We start from the raw sequence: 7,838 nt of genomic DNA on the forward strand, positions 1-7,838 counted from the left end.
TTATCCCTTGAATCACCAAATATGACTAATAATAGAATATTCAATGAAACTAATTTTCAACCAATAATAACTACTCCGTTAATAAAAAGAAGTCCAATTATAGAACCTCCATTTTCAACTATAATAGGTAGATCTTCTATTTCAGAATGTCAGCCTTCAACATCTAATGAAAATAACGATGAAAAGCTAGAAGATATTAAAGAAATGATTAGATCATTAAGTTTAAGAATATGACGGAATCATCTAGTAATTCCCTAAAATATTTTAAAACACTTGAAGGATCATATCAAAATACAAAACCATGTATACCAGATAAAGAAATGATTATAGAAATACCGCAAAATTTACCACAAGGAACAATATATAACATCGGTCTTAATCCTGAAGAAGATAAATCAGTAGGAGAAAAATTAAACATAATTAGTCAAAAATTAAATAATATTATAGAAGTAGAAAGTTTAATTGTATTAAAACAAATTCCTGAATTATTACAGAATTTAACTCAACAGAAAAATCTACTTGAAAAATATTTAAAAATAATAAAAACAATCAAAGAGGAACCACTAAATGAAAAACAACTACTTAAAGAAAAACCACTTACTATTAAACGACCTTTCACATGGTAAAATAAAAATTATGAGTAATAAAACCCAAATACACTGCAACTACGATAATAGATATAAAGTTAATTTACTTAAAAAATTATGGAAAGATTTATATAAATCCACAGAATATTCTGAAGTACACAAACTAATTTATAAAAACAAAAATCATATTAGTAAAAATTAATAAAAAATATTAACAATCCAATTAAAAAATGAATTCAAAAGTACAAATAAATTCTTCAAAAGATAACATGCTTTGGACTAATATATTAAAAAACCACTGGAAAATAAATTCTAATATCTCTAATACCATAAAACATTTAGAAAATGCTTTATCATATGAAGAAAAATATTTATTAAAATTACAACCAGTAAATAAAGAATATAATAATCAATTAAAAAAGATCTAGATTACAATAAGGAATTAAGAAATACAAAAAATCACAAAATCGAAATCTAAAAACAATACGCAATGTTTCAACCACTCTAACAAACACAACTTGCTAATATAAAATTTATAAACTAATCCTAAAATGAGTAAAAGAAAAACAAATATTAACCCAAACAGTACCTTTATTACAACCAAAATACAAGAAAAAGAATTAGTTTCATATATAGATACAGGGGCTACTTTATGTTTTGGAAGAAAAAAGATATTAAAAAATTGGGAAAAATTAAAAAAACCATTAAAAATAACAATTGCTGATAAATCAATTCACAAAATTTGGTTCGTATGAAGAGATATAGATATAGCAATTGAAAAAACACCATTTAAAACTCCAACTATATATCAACATGATTCAGGAATAGATTTAGTTATAGGAAATAATTTCCTTAAATTATATCAACCATTTATACAAACAAATGACGATATAAGTCTCAATCATCCAACAAAATGTATTATAAAAACTGCAATTATCAAACATTATGATCTTATTAAAATAATCAAACAAGAGGTTGGTTTTCAGTTACGCATATTACTAACATTTGCTAAAGAAATTGCTGAAAAACAACTTGAAGAAGTATGCAGCGAAAATCCACTAGATCATTTAAAAAATAGAAATAATCAAGAAATAATAATATTATTAAAAAACCCTAATGATGAAATAAATGTTCAAAATAAAATTTCATATAGTATAAAAGATGTTTCTGAATTCAAACAGGAATGCACTGAACTATTAGAAAAAGGAATCATTCGACCTAACAAGAGTCCTCATTCAGCACCTGCATTCTATGTAGAAAATAATAATGAAATAAAACCAGGCAAACGAAGAATGGTAATCAATTATAAAAAAATGAATGATGCTACTATAGGAGACTCATATAAATTACCACGAAAAGAATATATTTTAGAAAAAATAAAAGGAAATACACATTTTAGTACATTTGATGCAAAATCTGGATATTGGCAGTTACGTTTACATGAAAATACGAAACCACTAACCGCTTTCTCATGTCCTCCTCAGAAGCATTATGAATGGAATGTTCTTCCATTCGGTTTAAAACAGGCACCAGCAATATATCAGCGATTCATGGATGAAACCTTAAATGGTTTAGATCATATTTGTCTTGCATATATTGATGATATAATTGTTTTTACAAAAGGAAACGAACAAACACACATTGATGCAGTCATCAAGGTTTTACAAAGAATTAAAGAAAAGGGTTTAGTTTTATCAAAAAAGAAATCAAAACTTTTTCAAACTACAGTTGAATATCTCGGTTTAAAAATTGGAGAAAATGGTCAATTATCGTTAACAGACAATATACGAGAAAAATTAAATATGTTTCCTAATAAACTTGAAAATAGAAAACAAATACAACGATTTCTTGGTTGTTTAAATTATATTGCAGAACAAGGATTTTTAAAAAATTTAGCAAAAGAAAGAAAAGTTTTACAAAAGAAAATATCAGAAAAAATACCTTGGTCTTGGACCAATACAGATACTATTTTGGTACAAAATATAAAACAAAACATTCAAGTTCTCCCTACTTTATATAATGCAAAAATAGATGATTTCTTAATCGTAGAAACAGATGCATCACAAGACACTTGGGCAGGATGCCTAAAAGCAATTATACGGGGAAAAATATTATTGAGATTAGATAGTGAGGGAAACCTCATATCTAACTCATCAAAAGTATACAATGATAAAGCACACACTGGTATGAAAATACCATATGAAGTAAACAATGATAAAGTATACAGTGATATGAAAATATCACCAAAAGCATACATTGATACAGATGTATCATCTGAAGTATTAAAAACAAATAAATACGAGCAAAAACTATGCAAGTATATATCGGGAACATTTTCCCAAACGGAGCAAAATTACAGCACACATGAACGAGAAACACTAGCAAGGGGACACGTAATCACCCCCCCCCCCTCCCTTTTTTTATCCACTCCCCTATGAGATTTGACGTTTTTTATATATATATAATATATATATATATATATTATAAATATGGTCCATCAACTTAACCCAATTCCTTTATTATCCCCTTACTTTATCGAATGGGTTAAATTCCACCCATGAACTTGGGTTAAATTCCAATTCCACCAATAAAAAACAATTAAAACTAGAATGATAATAATTATTATACATATTTAGACGTTAAAACTAGAACGATAATAATGATTATACATATTTAGCCGTAACATGTACGCAGATGACAACCACATGGTAACCCGTAACATGTACACAGTTAACAACCACAACTAACATCACCGCTTTTACACCGTTCGAATTCATTAGCGATCATGTCTAATGCTTCCAATGAAATATAATTCCACAATAGTTCGAACATTTTCATGTTTACCCGATGGTTGATGCGACCTTTGCTATACTCAAAGCTTGCTTTGATAGCCGTCACCTGTGACTTAACGATATTATGAACAACAGATGAACATTTTCATAAATCAGATTGTGGTGTATCCAAGTACAGTTTCAGCTTGGCATGCTGGCTTTCAACTCTGTTACTTGTAAAAGTTATATGAAATGATATGTTATTCTTTTAAATTAATAGGGCTAAATAAAATTTAAGTTATTGTTTGGTATCAAAAATTAAAATACTTAAATGCGTTATAAAAGAATAATGAAAATATTGTTAATAATTATAAATAAATTAAAAAACTCCAAAAGTAAAGGGACCATAAATGTAAAATATAGATTTTGGATGTAAAAGAAAAAAATTAAAATAAAAGGGGCGATTGATTTAAAAGCAAAAAAGAAAAGCGCGTGATATAGGTTTCATAGGGGGAGGGGATTAACAGGACCCAATTAAATTATAGTACAGATCTTCTACTGTTTGGAAAGGGACGTATCTGTTCTAAAAAGGTAAGTATGATGAATCAGAAACCAGAAAGATATCAACTTTACCTCCAGATTTAAAGATCTTAACACTGGACCGGTTTATAGAATTCGGATATTTTTATTGAAGAACCGGTTTAACCATGAACCGGTGTTGACTATATTGACTTGAACTGAACCGGTTTGGAAAAAAAAATGGTTTGTGCATCACTATTAATCACCATAATTCAAAATGTTAACGATAAGAAAGACCTTAGTGTTATATGAATTAAATTTCAATTTTTTTTAAATCCTTATATTTTTTTCTTTTTCAAATTTAACCTTTCCAATTTTAATTTTACGATGCATCCCTTGCATTTTCATTTTTTTTTTGTCGATTTAACCATTACATTTTTTCATTTTTCGGATTAAACCTCAACTATATATTTTTTTCTAAAAACACCTACACATATTTGTTATCTTGAAATATTTCTTACATCCGGTTCCATAATTTCAGAGTAGATAAAGTACAATGATCCCAATATATAAGAACAAAGGGGATGCCCAAAAGTTATGGGAACTACATATTTATGAAGCTATTTAGTCATGATGAAACTACGGGAGAGAGTACTAGATGCTAGGTTGCTAAACAAAAAGTTAGCAATAACTCACAAATTTCAAGAGTTCAATATTTCAAATAAGGAATAGTTCAACAAAATCAAATAATATGCTTCTATTCCCAATCAAAAGTCAATCTTAAAATCTAAAGCTCTCAATGGTGGTGGTTAAATTCAGCCCATACACGATAGACTTATTTATTCAATACACTTTACATGCTCATTTCAAACAAGGTGACACAGCAATAACGATGATAATATAAAGATCTAATCACTTACAACCAATAGTCAAATCCTATTGGATATGATGAATGACTCTTACAATCTTACATCCTATGTGATTCCACAAGTAGGATGCACATATCAAATTAGCTTTCCTAAAGTTGGTAAAAGAATTTCTAAACTGTTTCATGAATACACGAGTTATATATAGTGAACACATTATATAATCCAATAATATAAGAAACTATTTCAATCAAAATAAGGTTAGGGATATGTACTAATAGTATAAACTCGCCTCAATTGCACATTTTATCCTTCCATGAATTATTATAAGATAGAAGTAAAAACGATCCAAACCTAGAGGTAATATGAAGAACATATATAGTCATAATAAGACGTGGTTACTACACTTAGTTCACTCCTCTAAACCTTTTGAGAAATTCGTAGAGGGTTTTTAAGGGTGATCCAAACATATTTTAAGTTAAAGACCAAAAAAAAGTCTCTTAAAGAAAAAAAAATCACAGAATCCACCAACTATGTCAAGTTGTCAACAAATATAAGTAGTAAGCAATGAAGACACAAAAAAACACCTTAAGATTGTTGAGTTATATCGTTCTTCTTTTTTAGTTATTTTCCCTCCCTTGAAGACACAAAAAAAACAAAGATGTTTTTTATATTAGTACACAATCCAATTACCAAAAGTAAGAAATAATTCTTGTTGACGTAAAACAAACAAAAATTAAACCTAATTCTTAAATAACTTGTTAACGAGAACTCCAAAAGTAATTAGTAAAATCAACAAAGATCCTAAAAACATACCGACTAAAATAGACATCCTGATTCGACAATTTTAAACAAAAATCTTTGTCTCTAGCCCGTGGAGCATGAGCTTAGAGCCTTAGACATTGAATATTTAGTGAAATCCATCATTTTGTATAGCTTCTGTCCTCCTTTTCCGAGTTTGGATTCATGATGCGTCGATCCAATGATTATCTCACTCACGTCTTCATTATATGTTTTCGGTGCCTGTTTTAGGCTCCACATCGGTTCACAAGTGAGTTTTTTTCTAAAAAAACAATTGAATTAAACTAATACTAATATATAGGCCATTAAAGTTTTGGGACCCTTTAAAAGATCAGTCACGGACGGTTATCTATATTGTACATTGTGGTCGGGATTCACATGTCTTTGTAAGTCGGCTTGGTCTAGTACATCATTTTTTAGTTTTTATTATTTTATTTTATTTTTTGGAACTGCAAATACAATAATATACTAAACTACTCCTAAATTATTCCACATATGTCCACAGTGGGACTTGAACCCTCGATCTCAATGAGGGAGGACAACACCGGATAACGATGGGCTAGTTATTTTTTTCACAAGACAAAACTATAAAACTTATAAACTACAATAGTATTATAAGCAGTAATTAATGCTACGAGGATTGGGGCATATAATAACTTAAAAACTATTATTTTCAAATTAGGAAAAAAAAAAAGTAAAGTTGATTCAATTATATAAATTTGAATTTCGTTTACCAAAGAAAAAAATAATAATTTGGTGCCTTCGATGTAATTGAAATAAATGAAATTACTATTTACTTTATATAAAAGATCAGGAAAGTTTAATAGGAATCCAGCAACTTGGGAAACTTCAGGGGTGAGAGATGTGAAGGTTAAAAAACTGAAATTATAAAAAGTATGCACCAGCCAGGAATCGAACTCGGGTTCTGTACCGTGCCAGAATACTATTCTAGCAGTAGACCACCGGTGCTTTTTGAAATTATTTCAAATTGATTATTATCTCAAACTTAATCGCATCAGCTAAAAGAAGTAATTAGTTAAAAAGGAAAAGTTCAAAATATATATAAGTAATTTATAAACACTTATAAAATTAATTAAACTTTCATAGTAAAAACTTAAAATTATTAATCAATTATTTCAAATTAATTATTAATTAAAAGCTATTTTTTTAGTTATATAAAACTATAATCGTTGATTTAAATAAATAAACGAACTTATATCACCGTATAATATAATATAATATATATATATATATATATATATATATATATATATATTAATTTTATTTTATTTTTTATTTTAATGTAATTAATTAAATGTAGTTAAAGTATGAAATTTGAAGTGAATAATCAATTATTAATTTAACGTAATTAGAGTTGTAAATTTAAATTTTAAAATTTAAAATGGAGAATTAATAGGTTGACATGTGGCATGATAGGTGACATATAATACTAACGATGGTTTCTAATATTATGACATTTGTCAATAGGAGAATAAATATAGTAGTGAAAACTGAATTGAAATTTGATTGCATCTTTATAAGAGGTAAGATAATTCAGTGCTATAATACACAAAGCAATTGATATTCTAGCATTTGACCTGTTTTTTTTTCAAGTGTATTCACCTTAGCATTGATCTTCAGCAGGACATTTGTGAGGTACTGATCATTGACTCTCATAGGAGCTATGCATTGTATCACAATACCAAAATCAGCCAGATTCTTCTTCTTCGAAGGACCTACCAACCAAAATTGCAGAAACACATTTCATCAACATATAGATTAAATTTCCAAAAATAAAAAATAAAAGATTAAAGTAGATGAATCACCATAAAAATCAGAGTTCTTTCTTTCAGGTAACAAACAGAGTAGAAACTGTAAGGCACCATGAAGCTTCGACGTTATCATTTCAAACATTTTCTTTACTCTAACAAGAGGTGGGGCCCTCCTGTTTTGTGGGCTCTCCTCAAACGCATCAAAAGGCTCATCAATTTTCTACACATTGGATTCAACACCAAGTTAGTTACTCGAATACATTCTTATGTCAACAAAAAGATTTAAAAAAAATAATGAGAACATACGATTCCTTTCAGCCCTCCACGTTTAATTAAATCTTTCACCAGACTGGGAATGTTGCAGCGAGCAGATAAGTTCACAACAACCCATCGTTCGATTTTCGTGGGGTCCACAAGTTTCTATATCATCATATAAAAAAAAATCAGAAATAATGTCGGTTTTAAGTAAAAGATTGATACAACAGTTGAAAAGAATAGAAGAAAATACTTTGTTGTTAGAAT

The sequence above is a fragment of the Lactuca virosa genome, chromosome 9 (genome assembly GCF_052849685.1).
Source record: "Lactuca virosa cultivar CGN04683 chromosome 9, Lactuca_virosa_CGN04683_v6, whole genome shotgun sequence".
NCBI lineage: Eukaryota > Viridiplantae > Streptophyta > Magnoliopsida > Asterales > Asteraceae > Lactuca > Lactuca virosa.